We start from the raw sequence: 20,021 nt of genomic DNA on the forward strand, positions 1-20,021 counted from the left end.
TCACTTTTCTGTTTTCCAAAACAAAATGGATGTTACTAATTGCAAATCAAAAACGAAATGAAAATGCTCATAATTTCTATTTAGGTCAAAAGCTAGATTGCATTTTTCCCTAGAAAATAATATAGTTCCTCCCTTCAACTTATTTTCCGACTTAAGAAATGTAAAAAAATTGCATATTTTTGTTTTTAATAAGATGGATCTGCATCTTTTTCCTTTTGAGTCTATTGACGAAAATATTTCAGTAGTCTCAATTAAACAAAAATTTAAGAGAACTGATATTTGAATCTTTTCATCTATATCTATGTATTAATTCAGTGTCGACATAAAAGGCACCATGGTTAAGCTCCTAATCTTCACACGTTTTAACGGCCCTTGAACATGGTTTTCTGAGAAAACGACTGGCAACAGTCGGGTTTGAACCGGGGTCTACGGGTTGAGGAGCTGGAGCGCAATGAGTTGAGCTAAGGAGCATACGAGGCGCGTATTTTGTCGGGATATTTGTCCACTAACGTCGCAACCGTTTCTCCAATTCTCTCCCCTTTTCACACTTTTTTATGCTCCATGTCTCTCCTGTCACTATCTATCTTCTCTCTCTCTATCTATCTATCTTCCATCTTTATATTTCAAACGTAACTCCAATACCTATAACAACATCTTTAAGCTCCTAATCTTCAGATGTTTTAAGGCCCCTTAAATATGCACCATATCGTTTTGCATGCTTTTTGAAAAAGGTCAATGACCGAAAACTTGCCATTGCCAGAATAGTTTTTGACCGAAAGGCTACCTATGCCGTAAAGGTCAATGACTGATTAGCCGTGGATGCAGAAATAGGTCATTGACCAAAAAACTGACAATGACCGAAAAGCTGCCTGTGCCAAAAAGGTCAACGACCGAAAAACTGCGGATGCAAAATTAGGTCAGTGACTAAAAACCTGCTGACGAAAAATGATTCCATCACCGAAAAATTTGTCACACGAAAATAGTCCTTGAATGACATGTGCCGATGCATCATAGATATTGACAAAGATTCTTTAAGTAAAGGTCAATTACCGATATGAAATCGAAGATGAAAAATTGTCCATTTAAATGATAGAAAAATTGATAAAGAAATTTAAATTACCTCGATACAAATTCAACATGGTCAAGCTTTTGTATAGCGTTTTTAAGTTCTCACAAAGTTTGTTGCGATTTTTTTTCTCTTCCTTTTGTCTTTTTTGTATATCTTTTCTCTCTTTCGTTTTCCTTGTTTCTGTATTTCTTTTCTCTTCCGCTCTCTTTTTTCTCCCTCTTTTGCTTTTCTTTATGCATTTTATGTATTCCTTTTTTGTCGTTTCGCTCTTTTGTCAATTTCTTTTCCAATTTTCCTCTCTTTCTTTTCCGTTCTTAATATTTGTCTTTCTTCTCATACTTTTTTCTCTTTCGTTCGTCTTCCGCTTCTCTTTAGTTTCTCGTTTCTTTTTTCCTTTCGGTTTTTCTTTCCTGCTTTTCGTTCCTGTCGTTCTGCTCTCTGTTGCTTTTTTTCTCTGTCTTTCTTGTTTTTCTGATTTTCTTTTCAGTCTTTCGTTTCTGTCTTTCTTTCTTTTCTCCCTTCTGTTTCGTTCTTTTCTCTTTCTTTTCGGTCTTTTCATTCGTCTTTGTCTTTTCTTTCCTTCGTTTCTGTCTTTTCTCTCTCTGTCTTTCTTTTATCTCCTTTTGTTGCCTTTCTTTTCTGTCTTTCTTTTCTCTCTTTATTCTCTATTTTCTCCTTTTTTCTGCCTCTTTTTCTCTTTTTTCTCTCTCTTTCGTTCCGCTGTCGTTTCTTTCCTTTCTGTTAATCTTTTTATCTCTTCCTTTTCTCTCTTGGCTTTTGATTGTCTTTCTTTTATCTTCGTTTTCTCGTTTTCTTTTCTGTTCTTTTCTCTTCCTTTTTTTCTCTCCCTTTCCTCTTGTTTCTTTTCTCATTTTTTTGTTCTCCTGTCTGCACTTCTACTCTTTTGTTTCTTTGTTTTTTGGCTTTTTTCATTTTCTATTCGTTTTCTCTTCTGTTCTGTTCTGCCTTTCGTTCTAATCCTTCTCTTTCATTCCTCATTTGTTTTTTTCTTTAGTTTTTTGTTCTTTTAACTTTCCTTCCCGTTTATCTTTCACGCTTTTCTTTCTTTCCTGCCTTTCTTCTGCCTTTTCTTTTCTTCTTTCTCTATCTTTCGTTTCTGTCTCTTCTCTGTATCGCTTCTTTTTCTTTCGTTTCTGTCTTTTTTCTCTCCTTTCCTCTCGCTTTTCTCTTTATTCTTTTTCTATTCTCTTTTTTCTGATTTGCTTTTCTCGCTTTATTTTCTCTCTTGATCTTTGTATTTTCTTTCGTTTCTATGCCTTTTCTATTTTTTTCGTTTGTTTTCTCCTTTTTTACCGCTTTTCTCTTTCTTCTTTCTCTATTCTCTTTTTTTCTGATTTGCTTTTCTCGCTTTCTCTTTGTCTGTGTATTGTATTTCGTTTCTCTGCCTTCTCTATTTCTGTCTTTTGTCTCTCGCTTTTTTTCTTGTTCCTTTCTGTCTTTCTTTTCTGCTCTTTTTCTCTTAAGCGTTTCTCTTTCTTTTCGCTTTCATTTCTCTTTCCTTTTTTAACCGTTTTATCTCTTCCTTTTCTCTTTCTTTGCTGTCTTTCCTTTTTCTTTCTTTCGCCTCTTGCTTTTCTCTTTCCTGTCTTTAGTTTCGGTCTTTCATTCATCTTTTCTGTCTCTTTTCCTTCTTTATTTTGTGTTCTTTTGTCTTTTGCCTTCTGCCTTTCTTCTTTTGCTGCCTTTCTTCTCTTTTTTTTTCGTTTCTCCTTTTTCACTTTCTTTTATCTGTTTTTTTTGTTCATTTTTTTACCTTTCTCTCCTATTTTTCTTTCGTTCCTCTTTTACGTCTTTGAGTTTTTCCTTCTTTCTTCCTTTTCTCTATTTCTTCAATTTTGTTTTTGCCTTTTCCCTATTTCTCTTTCGTTTCTGCCTTTCTTCCTTTGTTTCTTCCTTTTCTCTATTTCTCTCATTCGTTTCTGCCTGTCTTTTCTTTCTTTCAAATCTCTCCTTTTTTCTCTATTGCTTTCTTCTCTTTTCTGCTATTTTCAGAATTGCTTTTCTCCGTTTCTCTTCTTTTTGTATTTTCTTTTTTGTTTCTCTGCCATTTCTTTTCTGTTTTCTGTCCTTTTTCTTTTCGCTTTTCTCTTTCTTCCTTCTCTATTCTTTTTTTCTGATTTGCTTTTCTCGCTTTCTTTTCTCTTGTCTTTGTATTTTCTTTCGTTTCTCTGCCTTTTCTATTTTTTCTTTTTTTTCTCTCGCCTTTTTCTCGTTGCTTTGTGTTTTTCTTTTCTGCTCTTTTTCTCTTGCGTTTCTCTTCCTTTTTTCTGTTTTTTCTCTTTCGTTTTTTCTTATATTTTCATCTCTTTCTTTTCTCTTTCTTTGCTGCCTTTCCTTTCTCTTTCTTTCGCCTCTTGCGTTTCTCTTTCCTGTCTTTCGTTTCTGTCTTTCATAGCTCTTTTCTGTCTATTTTCCTTCTTTATTTTGTGTTCTTCTGTCTTTTGCCTTCTGCCTTTTTTCTTTTGCTGCCTTTCTTCTCTTTTGTTTTTTTTCTCCTTTTTCACTTTCTATTATCAGTTTTTCTTTTCTGTTCTTTTTTACCTTTCTCTCATATTCTTCTCTTTCGTCCCTCTTTTACGTTTTTTTATTTTTTCGTTCTTCTCTTTCCTTTCTGTCTTTTTTTTATCTCTTGCTTTTCTCCTTCTTTTCTTCCTTTCTGTACTGTCTTGCTTTTCTCTTTCTTTTTTGTCCTGCGTTTCCGTCTGTCTTCTCTCTTTTTTCCTTTTTCTGTTCTTTTGTTCCTTTATTTTTTCTACTGCCTCTTCCTTTTCGCTATTTCTCTCTTTCGTTTCTGCCTTTCTTTTCTTTCTTTCACTTCTCTCCTTTTTTCTCTATTTATTTTCTCTCTCTTCTGTTCTTTTCTGAATTGCTTTTCTCCGTTTCTCTTCTTTTTGTATTTTCTTTGTTTTTTTCTCTGCCTTTCCATTTCTGTTTTCTGCCTTTTCTCTCGCTCTTCTCTTTCTTCTTTCTCTATTCTTTTTTTCTGATTTGCTTTTCTTGCTTTCTTTTCTCTTTGTCTTTGTATTTTCTTTCGTTCCTCCGCCTTTTCTATTTCTGTCTTTTGTCTCTTTCTCTGTCGTTTTTCTCGTTTCTTTCTTTCTTTCTTTTCTGCTCCTTTTCTCTTTAGCGTTTCTCTTCCTTTTCGCTTTCTTTTCTTTTTCCTTTCTGTCTTTTTTATCTCTTACTTTTTTCTTTCTTTTTTGTCTTTTTCTCTTTAATCATCTCTTGTTTTTCTCTCTTTCTCTATATTTATTTTCTCTCTCTTTCTTCTTTCTCTCTTTCGTTCCTCTCTAGTCGCTTTTCGCTTTCTTTTGCCCCTTCTTTTCTCTGTCTTTTCTCTTCTGTTCTGTTTTTTTCTATCTTCTATCCTTTTCTTTTTTTATCTCTTTCTTGTTCTTTTTTTCTGGCTCTTTTTAGCCTTTTTCTCTGTCTTTTCTCTATCGTTTCTTTCTCTTCTCACTTTCCTCCTTATCATCGCATGTTATAAACGCTCCTTAAACATGCAGCCTAACGTAGAACATGAGTTACGCTCTGCCACCATTTAGAATCTCGTTATCTGTACAAGTCTTAGCGCTCCTTAATTATTCAAGATGGAGTCGTTGGACAAAAAATTGTTGGCACTTAGGGTAATATACACAAACCGAACACATCGGTAGCGAATCGTAGTACCTATTGCTTTTGAACGAGGGGCATATATTCCAGCCACAGGTGGTACAAAAAAATCTGAATTTATAATCTTCTATTCTTGTAAATCATTATCTTGTGACGCTTTTGCGGGCCTGCTAGTTTCAATTAATTTTGCTTTTCAAAACAAACAGGATGCTACTGTACGTTACTTCTTGAAGAATCCTAGGTACGCGGAACTTCAGTTGAAACAAAAAAAACTTCAGAAAATCAAGAAAAAAATTTGTTTCAAGCACGAATAGAGCCAGCTTTTCTATGACAAATCAAAAAGGGAAGTAGAAATTTTCTGTTTGTTATTTGAAATTTTGCGCCAAAAAAATGTAATAATATTGTGATGATTTACGGTTAAACATTGTCAGTCGTGACCGAAAAACAGTTTTTATCTTGGCATCCTCAATCACCCTCAGAATCATCGTCTTCAAAATATGCTACCAATCTGATTGTTCTTAAGTCATTTCAAGTCTCTGTAAGTATAGTTTTGAGTATCCCAGATTGTCACTCTGGAGACCCGTGTTTGGTTCCCCGACAGAGAGCTATCTTCAAAAAATACGTTTTGAATGCTTTCCTTTTACTGAAAAACTCCCTTCAGTACTTCAGAAAACAAGACATTTATTCCACTCAGCTGAAAATTGAAGCACAGGTCTTAATTAGCTATTAACCCCTAAAATGAAAATAACTTCAGAAACAGTATCATCTGACGTTTATTACCAAAACTCCCATTACTGCGTCAAAAACTCAAATCCACAAGATTACAAATGGAAATTCTCAATTTGCCACAAAACAACTCTTGAATTGAATTTACAAAGACTGGTTCCAAATCAATGACGAACTGAAAATATTCAGTTTTTCTATTTTATTGTAAAAATTAATTTGCTATTTTTCGTAGAAATTAAAGATTTGTGTCCAAAGATTCATAGTGTTCAAAAAGATGCAGTTCCTTCAAAACAGGAGGTACATGTTTGAAACTAATTCATTGAAACAAAGAAAACACGATTGTTCATCGTTTTTGTGCTTTACAGAACACAATAGATCTTATTGATTCCAAATCAAGAACGAAAAAAGGCTCATACTTTCGATTTATGTTAAAAGCTAATTTGCTTTGTTTTAGAAATTGTTGTAGTTCCTCCCTTCAATTCATTTCCCGACTAGATGAATTATACAAAAAAATTGCAAATTTTTTATATAGAGATGTAGATGCATCTCTTTCTTTTCGATTCTATTGATCCAAACATTTCAGTAGTCTCCAGTTAAATGAAATTTTTAGAGAACAGAAATTTGAACCTTTTCATTTCAAGTAATTCTGCTTTTCAAAACAAAAAGGATGTTACTGTACTTTACTTTTTTGAAGAATCCTAGGTACGCGAAACTTCAGTGGAAACAGAAAACGTTCAAAAAATCAAGTAAAAAAAATTCAACCTCGACTAGATCCAACATTTCTATGACAAATCAAAAAAGAAGTTATTTGTTTGTTATTTGACTCTTTGCGCAAATTCAAATGTGATAGTATCGTGATGATTGACGGTTAAACACATTCAGTCGTGACCGAAAATTAGCTTTTATCTTGGCATTTTCAATCACCCTTCGAATCATCGTCTTCAAAATATGCAACGAATCTGATGAATCTCGACAGATTTCAAGTCTGTAAGTATAGTGGTGAGTATAGTGGTGAGTAGACTGTCACTCTAGAGACCAGGGTTCGATTCCCCGACAGAGAGCTATTTTCAAGAAATACATTTTGAACGTTTACCTTTTTTCTTAAAAACTCCTTTCAGTACTTCAGAAAACAATACATTTATTCCACTAAGCTGAAAATTTAGGCAGAGGTCTTGTTGAGCTATTCATCCCTAAAGTAAAAATAACTTCAGAACCCGTCTCGTTTGACGTTTATTACCAAAACTCCCATTACTGCTTCAAAAAACTCAAACCCACAGAATCAACAAAAGAACCTCACAGTATGCCAGAAAAGCAACTATCAAATTGAATTTAATAAGACTGATTCCAAATCATGAACAAATTGGAAAGGCTCATATTTCCGATTTAGGTTCAGCTAGTTGGCTTTTTTCTTAGAAATTGTTGTAGTTCCTCACTTTAACTCACTTTGCAACTTGAAGAAAAGTGCAAAAGATTGCATAATCTTGTTTATATTGAGATGCATCTGCATCTCTTTCCCTTCGAGTCTATTGATCCCAACATTTTAGTTGTCTTTAATTAAATGAAAATTTTAGAGAACTGAAATTTGAATCTTTTCATTTTTAAACTTTCTGTTTGTTATTTGACTCTATGCACAAACTCAAATGTGATAGCATCGTGATGATTAACGGTTAAACACTTTCAGTCGTGACCGAAAATTAGCTTTTATCTTGGCATCTTCAATCACCCTTCGAATCATCGTCTTCAAAATATGCTACGATTCTGATGAATCTCGACACATTACAAGTCTCTCTTAGTATAGTGGTGAGTATACCAGACTGTCACTCTGGAGACCGGGGTTCGATTCCCCGACAGAGAGCTATTTGCAAGAAACACAGAACGTTTACCTTTTTTCTTTAAAACTCCTTTCAGTACTTCAGAAAACAAGACATTTATTCCACTAAGCTGAAAATTTAAGCACAGGTCTTGTTGAGCTGTTGACCCCTAAAGTAAAAATGACTTCAGAACCCGTCTCGTTTGAAGTTTATTAACAAAATTCCCCTGACTGCTTCAAAAAACTCAAATCCACAGAATTAACAAAAAAACATCACAGTATGCCAGAAAAGCAACTCTCAAATTGAATTTACAAAGATTGATTCTAAATCATGAAGGATTGAAAATATTCATACTTCCGAATTAGGTTAAAAACGAGTATGCTTTTTTAGAAATTGTTGTAGTTCCCCATTTAACTCATTTTCCGACTAGATGAATTGTACCAAAAATTGCAAATTTTTTATATAGAGATGTAGATGCATCTCTTTCCTTTCGAGTCTATTGATCCAAACATTTCAGTAGTCTCCAGTTAAATGAAATTTTTAGAGAACAGCAATTTGAACCTTTTCATTTCCAGGAATTCTGCTTTTCAAAACAAAAAGGATGTTACTGTACTTTACTTTTTTGAAGAATCCTAGGTACGCGAAACTTCAGTGGAAACAGAAAACGTTCTAAAAATCAAGTAAAAAAAATTCAACCTCGACTAGATTTCAACATTTCTATGACAAATCAAAAACGAAGTTATTTGTTTGTTAATTGACTCTTTGCGCAAATTCAAATGTGATAGTATCGTGATGATTGACGGTTAAACACATTCAGTCGTGACCGAAAGTTAGCTTTTATCTTGGCATCTTCAATCACCCTTCGATTCATCGTCCTCCAAATATGCAACGAATCTGATGAATCTTGACACATTTCAAGTCTCTGTTAGTATAGTGGTGAGTATCCCAGGCTGTCACTCTAGCGACCAGGGTTCGATTCCCCGACATAGAGCTATTTTCAAGAAACACAGAACGTTTACCTTTTTTCTTTAAAACTCCTTTCAGTACTTCAAAAAACAAGACATTTATTCAACTAAGCAGAAAATTTAAGCTCAGGTCTTGTTGAGCTGTTGACCCCTAAAGTAAAAATGACTTCAGAACCCGTCTCGTTTGACGTTTATTAACAAAATTCCCCTGACTGCTTCAAAAAACTCAAACCCATAGAATTAACAAAACAACATCACAGTATGCCAGAAAAGCAACTCTTAAACTGAATTTACAAAGATTGATTCTAAATCATGAAGGATTGAAAATATTCATACTTCCGAATTAGGTTCAAAACGAGTTTGCTTTTTTAGAAATTGTTGTAGTTCCCCATTTAACTCATTTCCCGACTAGATGAATTGTACCAAAAATTGCAAATTTTTTATATAGAGATGTAGATGCATCTCTTTCCTTTTGAGCCTATTGATCCAAACATTTCAGTAGTCTCCAGTTAAATAAAATTTTTAGAGAACAGCAATTTGAACCTTTTCATTTCAAGTAATATTGCTTTTCAAAACAAAAAGGATTTTACTGTACTTTACTTTTTTGAAGAATCCTAGGTACGCGAAACTTCAGTGGAAACAGAAAACGTTCATAAAATCAAGTAAAAAAATTCAACCACGACTAGACCCAACATTTCTATGACAAATCAAAAACGAAGTTTTTTATTGGTTATTTGACTCTTTGCGCAAATTCAAATGTGATAGTATCGTGATGATTGACGGTTAAACACATTCAGTCGTGACCGAAAATTAGCTTTTATCTTGGCATCTTCAATCACCCTTCAATTCATCGTCTTCCAAATATGCAACGAATCTGATGAATCTCGACACATTTCAAGTCTGTGTTAGTATAGTGGTGATTATCCCAGGCTGTCACTCTAGAGACCAGGGTTCGATTCCCCGCCAGAGCGCTATTTTCAAGAAATAAATTTTGAACGTTTACCTTTTTTCTCAAAAACGCCTTTCAGTACTTCAGAAAACAAAACATTTATTCCACTAAGCTGAAAATTTAAGCAGAGGTCTTGTTGAGCTATTCATCCCTTAAGTAAAAATAACTTCAGAACCAGTCTCGTTTGACGTTTATTACCAAAACTCCCATTACTGCTTCAAAAAACTCAAACCCACAGAATTAACAAAACAACATCACAGAATGCCAGAAAAGCAACTCTCAAATTGAATTTACAAAGATTGCTTCTAAATCATGAAGGATTGAAAATATTCATACTTCCGAATTAGGCTAAAAACGAGTATTCGCTTTTTTTAGAAATTGTTGTAGTTCCCCATTTAACTCATATTGAGATATATCTGCATCTTTTTCCCTTCGAGTCTATTGAACCAAACAGTTTAGTAGTGTCCAATCAAATGAAAATTTTACAGAACTGAATTTTAAATCTTTTTATTTCCAGTAATTTTGCTTTTGAAAACAAACAGGATGTTACTCTACATTACTTTTTTGATGAAGCCTAGGTACGCAAAACTTCAGTGGAAACAAAAAAACTTCAGAAAATCAAGAAAAAAGACTTCAACCACAAACAGATCCAACATTTCTATGAGAAATCAAAAACGAGGTATAAAAGCATTCTGATGATTGACGGTTAAACACCTGCAGTCGTGACTGAAAATTAGCTTTTTATCTTGGCATCTTCAATCACCCTTCGAATCAACGTCTTCAAAATATGCTACGATTCTGATGAATCTCGACACATTTGAAGTCTCTGTTAGTATAGTGGTGAGTATCCCAGACTGTCACTCTGGGGACCGGGGTTCGATTCCCCGATAGAGAGCTATTTTCAAGAAACAAATTTTGAACTTTTGCCTTTTTTCTTAAAAACTCCTTTCAGTACTTCAGAAAACAAGACATTTATTCCACTAAGCTGAAAATTTAAGCACAGGTCTTGTTGAGCTGTTGACCCCTAAAATAAAAATGACTTCAGAACCCGTCTCGTTTGACGGTTATCAACAAAAATCCCCTGACTGCTTCAAAAAACTCAAACCCACAGAATTAACAAAACAACATCACAGTATGCCAGAAAAGCAACTCTCAAATTGAATTTAATAAGACTGATTTCAAATCATGAACGAATTGGAAATGCTCATACTTCCGATTTAGGTTCAGCTAGTTGGCTTTTTTCTTAGAAATTGTTGTATTTCCTCACTTTAACTCATTTTGCAACTTGAAGAAAAGTGCAAAAGATTGCATAATCTTGTTTATATTGAGATGCATCTGCATCTCTTTCCCTTCGAGAATATTGATCCAAACATTTTAGTTGTCTTTAATTAAATGAAAATCTTAGAGAACTGAAATTTGAACTTTTCATTTTTAAACTTTCTGTTTGTTATTTGACTCTTTGCACAAATTCAAATGTGATAGTATCGTGATGATTGACGGTTAAACACATTCAGTCGTGACCGAAAATTAGCTTTTATCTTGGCATCTTCAATCACCCTTCGAATCATCGTCTTCAAAATATGCTACGATTCTGATGAATCTCGACACATTTCAAGTCTCTGTTAGCATAGTGGTGAGTATCCCAGACTGTCACTCTGGAGACCGGGGTTCGATTCCCCGACAGAGAGCTATTTTCAAGAAACACATTTTGAACATTTACCTTTTTTCTCAAAACCTCCTTTCAGTACTTCAGAAAACAAGACATTTATTCCACTAAGCTGAAAATTTAAGCAGAGGTCTTGTTGAGCTATTCATCCCTTAAGTAAAAATAACTTCAGAACCCGTCTCGTTTGACGTTTATTACCAAAACTCCCATTACTGCTTCAAAAAACTCAAACCCACAGAATCAACAAAAGAACCTCAAAGTATGCCAGAAAAGCAACTCTCAAATTGAATTTAATAAGACTGATTTCAAATCATGAACTAATTGGAAATGCTCATACTTCCGATTTAGGTTCAGCTAGTTCGCTTTTTTCTTAGAAATTGTTGTAGTTCCTCACTTTAACTCATTTTGCAACATGAAGAAAAGTGCAAAAGATTGCATAATCTTGTTTATATTGAGATGCATCTGCATCTCTTTCCCTTCGAGAATATTGATCCAAACATTTTAGTTGTCTTTAATTAAATGAAAATCTTAGAGAACTGAAATTTGAATCTTTTCATTTTTAAACTTTCTGTTTGTTATTTGACTCTTTGCGCAAATTCAAATGTGATAGTATCGTGATGATTAACGGTTAAACACCTTCAGTCGTGACCGAAAATTAGCTTTTATCTTGGCATCTTCAATCACCCTTCGAATCATCGTCTTCAAAACATGCAACGATTCTGATGAATCTCAACACATTTCAAGTCTCTGTTAGTATAGTGGTGAGTATCCCAGACTGTCACTCTGTAGACCGGGGTTCGATTCCCCGATAGAGAACTATTTTCAAGAAACAAATTTTGAACTTTTGCCTTTTCTCTTAAAAACTCCTTTCAGTACTTCAGAAAACAAGACATTTATTCCACTAAGCTAAAAATTTAAGCACAGGTCTTGTTGAGCTGGTGACCCCTAAAGTAAAAATGACTTCAGAACCCGTCTCGTTTGACATTTATTAACAAAATTCCCCTGACTGCTTCACAAAGCTCAAACCCACAGAATTAACAAAACAACATCACAGTATGCCAGAAAAGCAACTCTCAAATTGAATTTAATAAGACTGATTTCAAATCATGAACGAATTGGAAATGCTCATACTTCCGATTTAGGTTCAGCTAGTTGGCTTTTTTCTTAGAAATTGTTGTAGTTCCTCACTTTAACTCATTTTGCAACTTGAAGAAAAGTGCAAAAGATTGCATAATCTTGTTTATATTGAGATGCATCTGCATCTCTTTCCCTTCGAGACTATTGATCCGAACGTTTTAGTTGTCTTTAATTAAATCTAAATTTTAGAGAACTGAAATTTGAATCTTTTCATTTTTAAACTTTCTGTTTGTTATTTGACTCTTTGCGCAAATTCAAATGTGATAGTATCGTGATGATTGACGGTTAAACACTTTCAGTCGTGACCGAAAATTAGCTTTTATCTTGGCATCTTCAATCACCCTTCGAATCATCGTCTTCAAAATATGCTACGATTCTGATGAATCTCGACACATTTCAAGTCTCTGTTAGTATAGTGGTGAGTATCCCAGACTGTCACTCTGGAGACCGGGGTTCGATTCCCGGATAGAGAGCTATTTTCAAGAAACAAATTTTGAACTTTTGCCTTTTTTCTTAAAAACTCCTTTCAGTACTTCAGAAAACAAGACATTTATTCCACTAAGCTGAAAATTTAAGCACAGGTCTTGTTGAGCTGTTGACCCCTAGAGTAAAAATGACTTCAGAACCCGTCTCGTTTGACGTTTATTAACAAAATTCCCCTGACTGCTTCAAAAAACTCAAACCCACAGAATTAACAAAACAACATCACAGTATGCCAGAAAAGCAACTCTCAAATTGAATTTAATAAGACTGATTTCAAATCATGAACGAATTGGAAATGCTCATACTTCCGATTTAGGTTCAGCTAGTTGGCTTTTTTCTTAGAAATTGTTGTAGTTCCTCACTTTAACTCATTTTGCAACTTGAAGAAAAGTGCAAAAGATTGCATAATCTTGTTTATATTGAGATGCATCTGCATCTCTTTCCCTTCGAGACTATTGATCCAAACATTTTAGTTGTCTTTAATTAAATCTTAATTTTAGAGAACTGAAATTTGAATCTTTTCATTTTTAAACTTTCTGTTTGTTATTTGACTCTTTGCGCAAATTCAAATGTGATAGTATCGTGATGATTGACGGTTAAACACTTTCAGTCGTGACCGAAAATTAGCTTTTATCTTGGCATCTTCAATCACCCTTCGAATCATCGTCTTCAAAATATGCTACGATTCTGATGAATCTCGACACATTTCAAGTCTCTGTTAGTATAGTGGTGAGTATCCCAGACTGTCACTCTGGGGACCGGGGTTCGATTCCCCGATAGAGAGCTATTTTCAAGAAACAAATTTTGAACTTTTGCCTTTTTTCTTAAAAACTCCTTTCAGTACTTCAGAAAACAAGACATTTATTCCACTAAGCTGAAAATTTAAGCACAGGTCTTGTTGAGCTGTTGACCCCTAAAATAAAAATGACTTCAGAACCCGTCTCGTTTGACGTTTATCAACAAAAATCCCCTGACTGCTTCAAAAAACTCAAACCCACAGAATTAACAAAACAACATCACAGTATGCCAGAAAAGCAACTCTCAAATTGAATTTAATAAGACTGATTTCAAATCATGAACGAATTGGAAATGCTCATACTTCCAATTTAGGTTCAGCTAGTTGGCTTTTTTCTTAGAAATTGTTGTAGTTCCTCACTTTAACTCATTTTGCAACTTGAAGAAAAGTGCAAAAGATTGCATAATCTTGTTTATATTGAGATGCATCTGCATCTCTTTCCCTTCGAGACTATTGATCCAAACATTTTAGTTGTCTTTAATTAAATCTAAATTTTAGAGAACTGAAATTTGAATCTTTTCATTTTTAAACTTTCTGTTTGTTATTTGACTCTTTGCGCAAATTCAAATGTGATAGTATCGTGATGATTGACGGTTAAACACTTTCAGTCGTGACCGAAAATTAGCTTTTATCTTGACATCTTCAATCACCCTTCGAATCATCGTCTTCAAAATATGCTACGATTCTGATGAATCTCGACACATTTCAAGTCTCTGTTAGTATAGTGGTGAGTATCCCAGACTGTCACTCTGGAGACCGAGGTTCGATTCCCCGACAGAGAGCTATTTTCAAGAAACACAGAACGTTTACCTCTTTTCTTTAAAACTCTTTTCAGTACTTCAAAAAACAAGACATTTATTCCACTAAGCTGAAAATTTAAGCTCAGGTCTTGTTGAGCTGTTGACCCCTAAAGTAAAAATGACTTCAGAAACCGTCTCGTTTGACGTTTATTAACCAAATTCCCCTAACTGCTTCAAAAAACTCAAACCCACAGAATTAACAAAACAACATCACAGTATGCCAGAAAAGCAACTCTCAAATTGAATTTAATAAGACTGATTTCAAATCATGAACGAATTGGAAATGCTCATACTTCCAATTTAGGTTCAGCTAGTTGGCTTTTTTCTTAGAAATTGTTGTAGTTCCTCACTTTAACTCATTTTGCAACTTGAAGAAAAGTGCAAAAGATTGCATAATCTTGTTTATATTGAGATGCATCTGCATCTCTTTCCCTTCGAGACTATTGATCCAAACATTTTAGTTGTCTTTAATTAAATCTAAATTTTAGAGAACTGAAATTTGAATCTTTTCATTTTTAAACTTTCTGTTTGTTATTTGACTCTTTGCGCAAATTCAAATGTGATAGTATCGTGATGATTGACGGTTAAACACTTTCAGTCGTGACCGAAAATTAGCTTTTATCTTGACATCTTCAATCACCCTTCGAATCATCGTCTTCAAAATATGCTACGATTCTGATGAATCTCGACACATTTCAAGTCTCTGTTAGTATAGTGGTGAGTATCCCAGACTGTCACTCTGGAGACCGAGGTTCGATTCCCCGACAGAGAGCTATTTTCAAGAAACACAGAACGTTTACCTCTTTTCTTTAAAACTCTTTTCAGTACTTCAAAAAACAAGACATTTATTCCACTAAGCTGAAAATTTAAGCTCAGGTCTTGTTGAGCTGTTGACCCCTAAAGTAAAAATGACTTCAGAAACCGTCTCGTTTGACGTTTATTAACCAAATTCCCCTAACTGCTTCAAAAAACTCAAACCCACAGAATCAACAAAAGAACCTCACAGTATGCCAGAAAAGCAACTCTCAAATTGAATTCAATAAGACTGATTCCAAATCATGAACGAATTGGAAATGCTAAAACTTCCAATTTAGGTTCAGCTATTTGGCTTTTTTCTTAGAAATTGTTGTAGTTCCTCACTTTAACTCATTTTGCAACTTGAAGATAAGTGCAAAAGATTGCATAATCTTGTTTATATTGAGATGCATCTGCATCTCTTTCCCTTCGAGACTATTGATCCAAACATTTTAGTTGTCTTTAATTAAATCTAAATTTTAGAGAACTGAAATTTGAATCTTTTCATTTTTAAACTTTCTGTTTGTTATTTGACTCTTTGCGCAAATTCAAATGTGATAGTATCGTGATGATTGACGGTTAAACACTTTCAGTCGTGACCGAAAATTAGCTTTTATCTTGACATCTTCAATCACCCTTCGAATCATCGTCTTCAAAATATGCTACGATTCTGATGAATCTCGACACATTTCAAGTCTCTGTTAGTATAGTGGTGAGTATCCCAGACTGTCACTCTGGGGACCGGGGTTCGATTCCCCGATAGAGAGCTATTTTCAAGAAACAAATTTTGAACTTTTGCCTTTTTTCTTAAAAACTCCTTTCAGTACTTCAGAAAACAAGACATTTATTCCACTAAGCTGAAAATTTAAGCACAGGTCTTGTTGAGCTGTTGACCCCTAAAATAAAAATGACTTCAGAACCCGTCTCGTTTGACGTTTATTAACAAAATTCCCCTGACTGCTTCAAAAAACTCAAACCCACAGAATTAACAAAACAACATCACAGTATGCCAGAAAAGCAACTCTCAAATTGAATTTAATCAGACTCATTTCAAATCATGAACGAATTGGAAATGCTCATACTTCCGATATAGGTTCAGCTAGTTGGCTTTTTTCTTAGAAATTGTTGTAGTTCCTCACTTTAACTAATTTTGCAACTTGAAGAAAAGTGCAAAAGATTGCATAATCTTGTTTATATTGAGATGCATCTGCATCTCTTTCCCTTCGAGACTATTGATCCAAACATTTTAGTTGTCTTTAATTAAATCTAAATTTTAGAGAACTGAAATTTGAATCTTTTCATTTTTAAACTTTCTGTTTGTTATTTGACTCTTTGCGCAAATTCAAATGTGATAGTATCGTGATGATTGACGGTTAAACACTTTCAGTCGTGACCGAAAATTAGCTTTTATCTTGACATCTTCAATCACCCTTCGAATCATCGTCTTCAAAATATGCTACGATTCTGATGAATCTCGACACATTTCAAGTCTCTGTTAGTATAGTGGTGAGTATCCCAGACTGTCACTCTGGGGACCGGGGTTCGATTCCCCGATAGAGAGCTATTTTCAAGAAACAAATTTTGAACTTTTGCCTTTTTTCTTAAAAACTCCTTTCAGTACTTCAGAAAACAAGACATTTATTCCACTAAGCTGAAAATTTAAGCACAGGTCTTGTTGAGCTGTTGACCCCTAAAATAAAAATGACTTCAGAACCCGTCTCGTTTGACGTTTATCAACAAAAATCCCCTGACTGCTTCAAAAAACTCAAACCCACAGAATTAACAAAACAACATCACAGTATGCCAGAAAAGCAACTCTCAAATTGAATTTAATAAGACTGATTTCAAATCATGAACGAATTGGAAATGCTCATACTTCCAATTTAGGTTCAGCTAGTTGGCTTTTTTCTTAGAAATTGTTGTAGTTCCTCACTTTAACTCATTTTGCAACTTGAAGAAAAGTGCAAAAGATTGCATAATCTTGTTTATATTGAGATGCATCTGCATCTCTTTCCCTTCGAGACTATTGATCCAAACATTTTAGTTGTCTTTAATTAAATCTAAATTTTAGAGAACTGAAATTTGAATCTTTTCATTTTTAAACTTTCTGTTTGTTATTTGACTCTTTGCGCAAATTCAAATGTGATAGTATCGTGATGATTGACGGTTAAACACTTTCAGTCGTGACCGAAAATTAGCTTTTATCTTGACATCTTCAATCACCCTTCGAATCATCGTCTTCAAAATATGCTACGATTCTGATGAATCTCGACACATTTCAAGTCTCTGTTAGTATAGTGGTGAGTATCCCAGACTGTCACTCTGGAGACCGAGGTTCGATTCCCCGACAGAGAGCTATTTTCAAGAAACACAGAACGTTTACCTCTTTTCTTTAAAACTCTTTTCAGTACTTCAAAAAACAAGACATTTATTCCACTAAGCTGAAAATTTAAGCTCAGGTCTTGTTGAGCTGTTGACCCCTAAAGTAAAAATGACTTCAGAAACCGTCTCGTTTGACGTTTATTAACCAAATTCCCCTAACTGCTTCAAAAAACTCAAACCCACAGAATCAACAAAAGAACCTCACAGTATGCCAGAAAAGCAACTCTCAAATTGAATTCAATAAGACTGATTCCAAATCATGAACGAATTGGAAATGCTAAAACTTCCAATTTAGGTTCAGCTATTTGGCTTTTTTCTTAGAAATTGTTGTAGTTCCTCACTTTAACTCATTTTGCAACTTGAAGATAAGTGCAAAAGATTGCATAATCTTGTTTATATTGAGATGCATCTGCATCTCTTTCCCTTCGAGTCTATTGATCCAAACATTTTAGTTGTATTTATTTAAAGGAAAATTTTAGAGAACTGAAATTTGAATCTTTTCATTTTTAAACTTTGTTTGTTATTTGACTCTTTGCGCAAATTCAAATGTGATAGTATCGTGATGATTGACGGTTAAACACTTTCAGCCGTGACCGAAAATTAGCTTTAATCTTGGGATCTTCAATCACCCTTCGAATCATCGTCTTCAAAATATGCTACGATTCTGATGAACCTCGACACATTTCAAGTCTCTGTTAGTATAGTGCTGAGTATCACAGACTGTCACTCTGGAGACCGGGGTTCTATTCCCCGACAAAGAGCTATTTTCAAGAAACACATTTTGAACGTTTCCGTTTTTTCTTAAAAACTCCTTTCAGTACTTCAGAAAACAAGACATTTATTCCACTAAGCTGAAAATTTAAGAACAGGTCTTGTTGAGCTGTTGACCCCTAAAGTAAAAATGACTTCAGAACCCGTCTCGTTTGACGTTTATTAACAAAATTCCCCTGACTGCTTCAAAAAACTCAAACCCACAGAATCAACAAAAGAACCTCACAGTATGCCAGAAAAGCAACTTTCAAATTGAATTTAACAAGACTGATTCCAAATCATGAAAGAATTGGAAATGCTCGTACTTCCGATTTAGGTTCAGCTAGTTGGCCTTTTTCTTAGAAATTGTTGTATTTCCTCACTTTAACTCATTTTGCAACTTGAAGAAAAGTGCGAAAGATTGCATAATCTTGTTTATATTGAGATGCATCTGCATCTCTTTCCCTTCGAGTCTACTGATCCAAACATTTTAGTTGTCTTTAATTAAATGAAAATTTTAGAGAACTGAAACTTGAATCTTTTCATTTTTAAACTTTCTATTTGTTATTTGACTCTTTGCGCAAATTCAAATGTGATAGTATTGTGATGATTGACGGTTAAACACTTTCAGTCGTGACCAAAAATTAGCTTTTATCTTGGCATCTTCAATCACCCTTCGAATCGTCGTCTTTAAAGTATGCTACGATTCTGATGAACCTCGACACATTTCAAGTCTTTGTTAGTATAGTGATGAGTATCACAGACTGGCACTCTGGAGACCGGGGTTCGATTCCCCGACAGAGAGCTATTTTCAAGAAAAACATTTTGAACGTTTACCTTTTTTCTTAAAAACTCCTTTCAGTACTTCAGAAAACAATACATTTATTCCACTAAGCTGAAAATTTAAGCACAGGTCTTGTTGAGCTGTTGACCCCTAAAGTAAAAATGACTTCAGAACCCGTCTCGTTTGACGTTTATTAACAAAATTCCCCTGACTGCTTCGAAAAACTCAAACCCATAGAATCAACCAAAGAACCTCACAGTATGCCAGAAAAGCAACTCTTAAAATGAATTTACAAAGGTTGCTTCTAAATCATGAAGGATTGAAAATATTCATACTTCCGAATTAGGTTAAAAACGAGTTTGCTTTTATTTGAAATTGTTGTAGTTCCCCATTTAACTCATTTCCCGACTAGATGAATTGTACAAAAAAAATGCAAATTTTTTATATTGAGATGTAGATGCATCTCTTTCCTTTCGAGTCTATTGATCCAAACATTTCAGTAGTCTCCAGTTAATTGAAATTTTTAGAGAACAGCAATTTGAACCTTTTCATTTCAAGTAATTTTGCTTTTCAAAACGAAAAGGATGTTACTGTACTTTACTTTTATGAAGAATCCTAGGTACGCGAAACTTCAGTGGAAACAGAAAACCTTCATAAAATCAAATGAAAAAATTTCAACCACGATTAGATCCAACATTTCTATGACAAATCAAACGAAGTTTAAACTTTCTGTTTGTTATTTGACTTTTTGCGCAAATTCAAACGTGATAGTATCGTGATGATTGACGGTTAAACACATTCAGTCGTGACCGAAAATTAGCTTTTATCTTGGCATCTTCAATCACCCTTCGATTCATCGTCTTCAAAACATGCAACGAATCTGATGAATCTCGACACATTTCAAGTCTCTGTTAGTATAGAGGTGCGTATCCCAAACTGTCACTCTAGAGACCAGGGTTCGATTCCCCGACAGAGAGCTATTTTCAAGAAATACATTTTGAACGTTTAACTTTTTTTCTCAAAAACTCCTTTCAGTACTTCAGAAAACAAGACATTTATTCCACTAAGCTGAAAATTTAGTCTGTTGAGCTGTTGACACCTAAAGTAAAAATAACTTCAGAACCCGTCTCGTTTGACGTTTATTACCAAAACTCGCATTACTGCTTCAAAAAACTCAAACCCACAGAATCAACAAAAGAACCTCACAGTATGCCAGAAAAGCAACTCTCAAATTGAAATTAATAAGACTGTTTCCAAATCATGAACGAATTGGAA

The 20,021-nt window shown here is 34.3% G+C and overlaps 1 protein-coding gene, 12 non-coding genes and 1 pseudogene across 15 annotated transcripts in view; 12 read left to right on the forward strand and 2 right to left on the reverse strand.

Annotated features, from left to right (window-relative positions):
- The window catches only part of LOC142348360 (uncharacterized), a 186,246-nt gene that overhangs the window by 22,740 nt on the left and 143,485 nt on the right, over positions 1-20,021 (reverse strand). The gene's annotated exons all lie outside the window — the stretch shown is intronic.
- Positions 1,441-19,645, reverse strand: LOC142348267 (uncharacterized; annotated as a pseudogene).
- Positions 7,212-7,283, forward strand: Trnad-guc (transfer RNA aspartic acid (anticodon GUC)). Its single transcript has one exon. It is a non-coding gene; the product is annotated as a tRNA-Asp (tRNA).
- Trnad-guc (transfer RNA aspartic acid (anticodon GUC)) lies at positions 9,977-10,048 on the forward strand. Its single transcript has one exon. It is a non-coding gene; the product is annotated as a tRNA-Asp (tRNA).
- Trnad-guc (transfer RNA aspartic acid (anticodon GUC)) lies at positions 10,770-10,841 on the forward strand. Its single transcript has one exon. It is a non-coding gene; the product is annotated as a tRNA-Asp (tRNA).
- Trnad-guc (transfer RNA aspartic acid (anticodon GUC)) lies at positions 11,564-11,635 on the forward strand. The gene has a single exon. It is a non-coding gene; the product is annotated as a tRNA-Asp (tRNA).
- Trnad-guc (transfer RNA aspartic acid (anticodon GUC)) lies at positions 12,358-12,429 on the forward strand. Its single transcript has one exon. It is a non-coding gene; the product is annotated as a tRNA-Asp (tRNA).
- Trnad-guc (transfer RNA aspartic acid (anticodon GUC)) lies at positions 13,152-13,223 on the forward strand. Its single transcript has one exon. It is a non-coding gene; the product is annotated as a tRNA-Asp (tRNA).
- Trnad-guc (transfer RNA aspartic acid (anticodon GUC)) lies at positions 13,946-14,017 on the forward strand. Its single transcript has one exon. It is a non-coding gene; the product is annotated as a tRNA-Asp (tRNA).
- Trnad-guc (transfer RNA aspartic acid (anticodon GUC)) lies at positions 14,736-14,807 on the forward strand. Its single transcript has one exon. It is a non-coding gene; the product is annotated as a tRNA-Asp (tRNA).
- Trnad-guc (transfer RNA aspartic acid (anticodon GUC)) lies at positions 15,526-15,597 on the forward strand. Its single transcript has one exon. It is a non-coding gene; the product is annotated as a tRNA-Asp (tRNA).
- Positions 16,320-16,391, forward strand: Trnad-guc (transfer RNA aspartic acid (anticodon GUC)). Its single transcript has one exon. It is a non-coding gene; the product is annotated as a tRNA-Asp (tRNA).
- Trnad-guc (transfer RNA aspartic acid (anticodon GUC)) lies at positions 17,114-17,185 on the forward strand. Its single transcript has one exon. It is a non-coding gene; the product is annotated as a tRNA-Asp (tRNA).
- Trnaa-ggc (transfer RNA alanine (anticodon GGC)) lies at positions 18,696-18,767 on the forward strand. The gene has a single exon. It is a non-coding gene; the product is annotated as a tRNA-Ala (tRNA).

The sequence above is a fragment of the Convolutriloba macropyga genome, chromosome 10, assembly GCF_964194025.1.
Source record: "Convolutriloba macropyga chromosome 10, txConMacr16.3, whole genome shotgun sequence".
Lineage (NCBI taxonomy): Eukaryota > Metazoa > Xenacoelomorpha > Acoela > Convolutidae > Convolutriloba > Convolutriloba macropyga.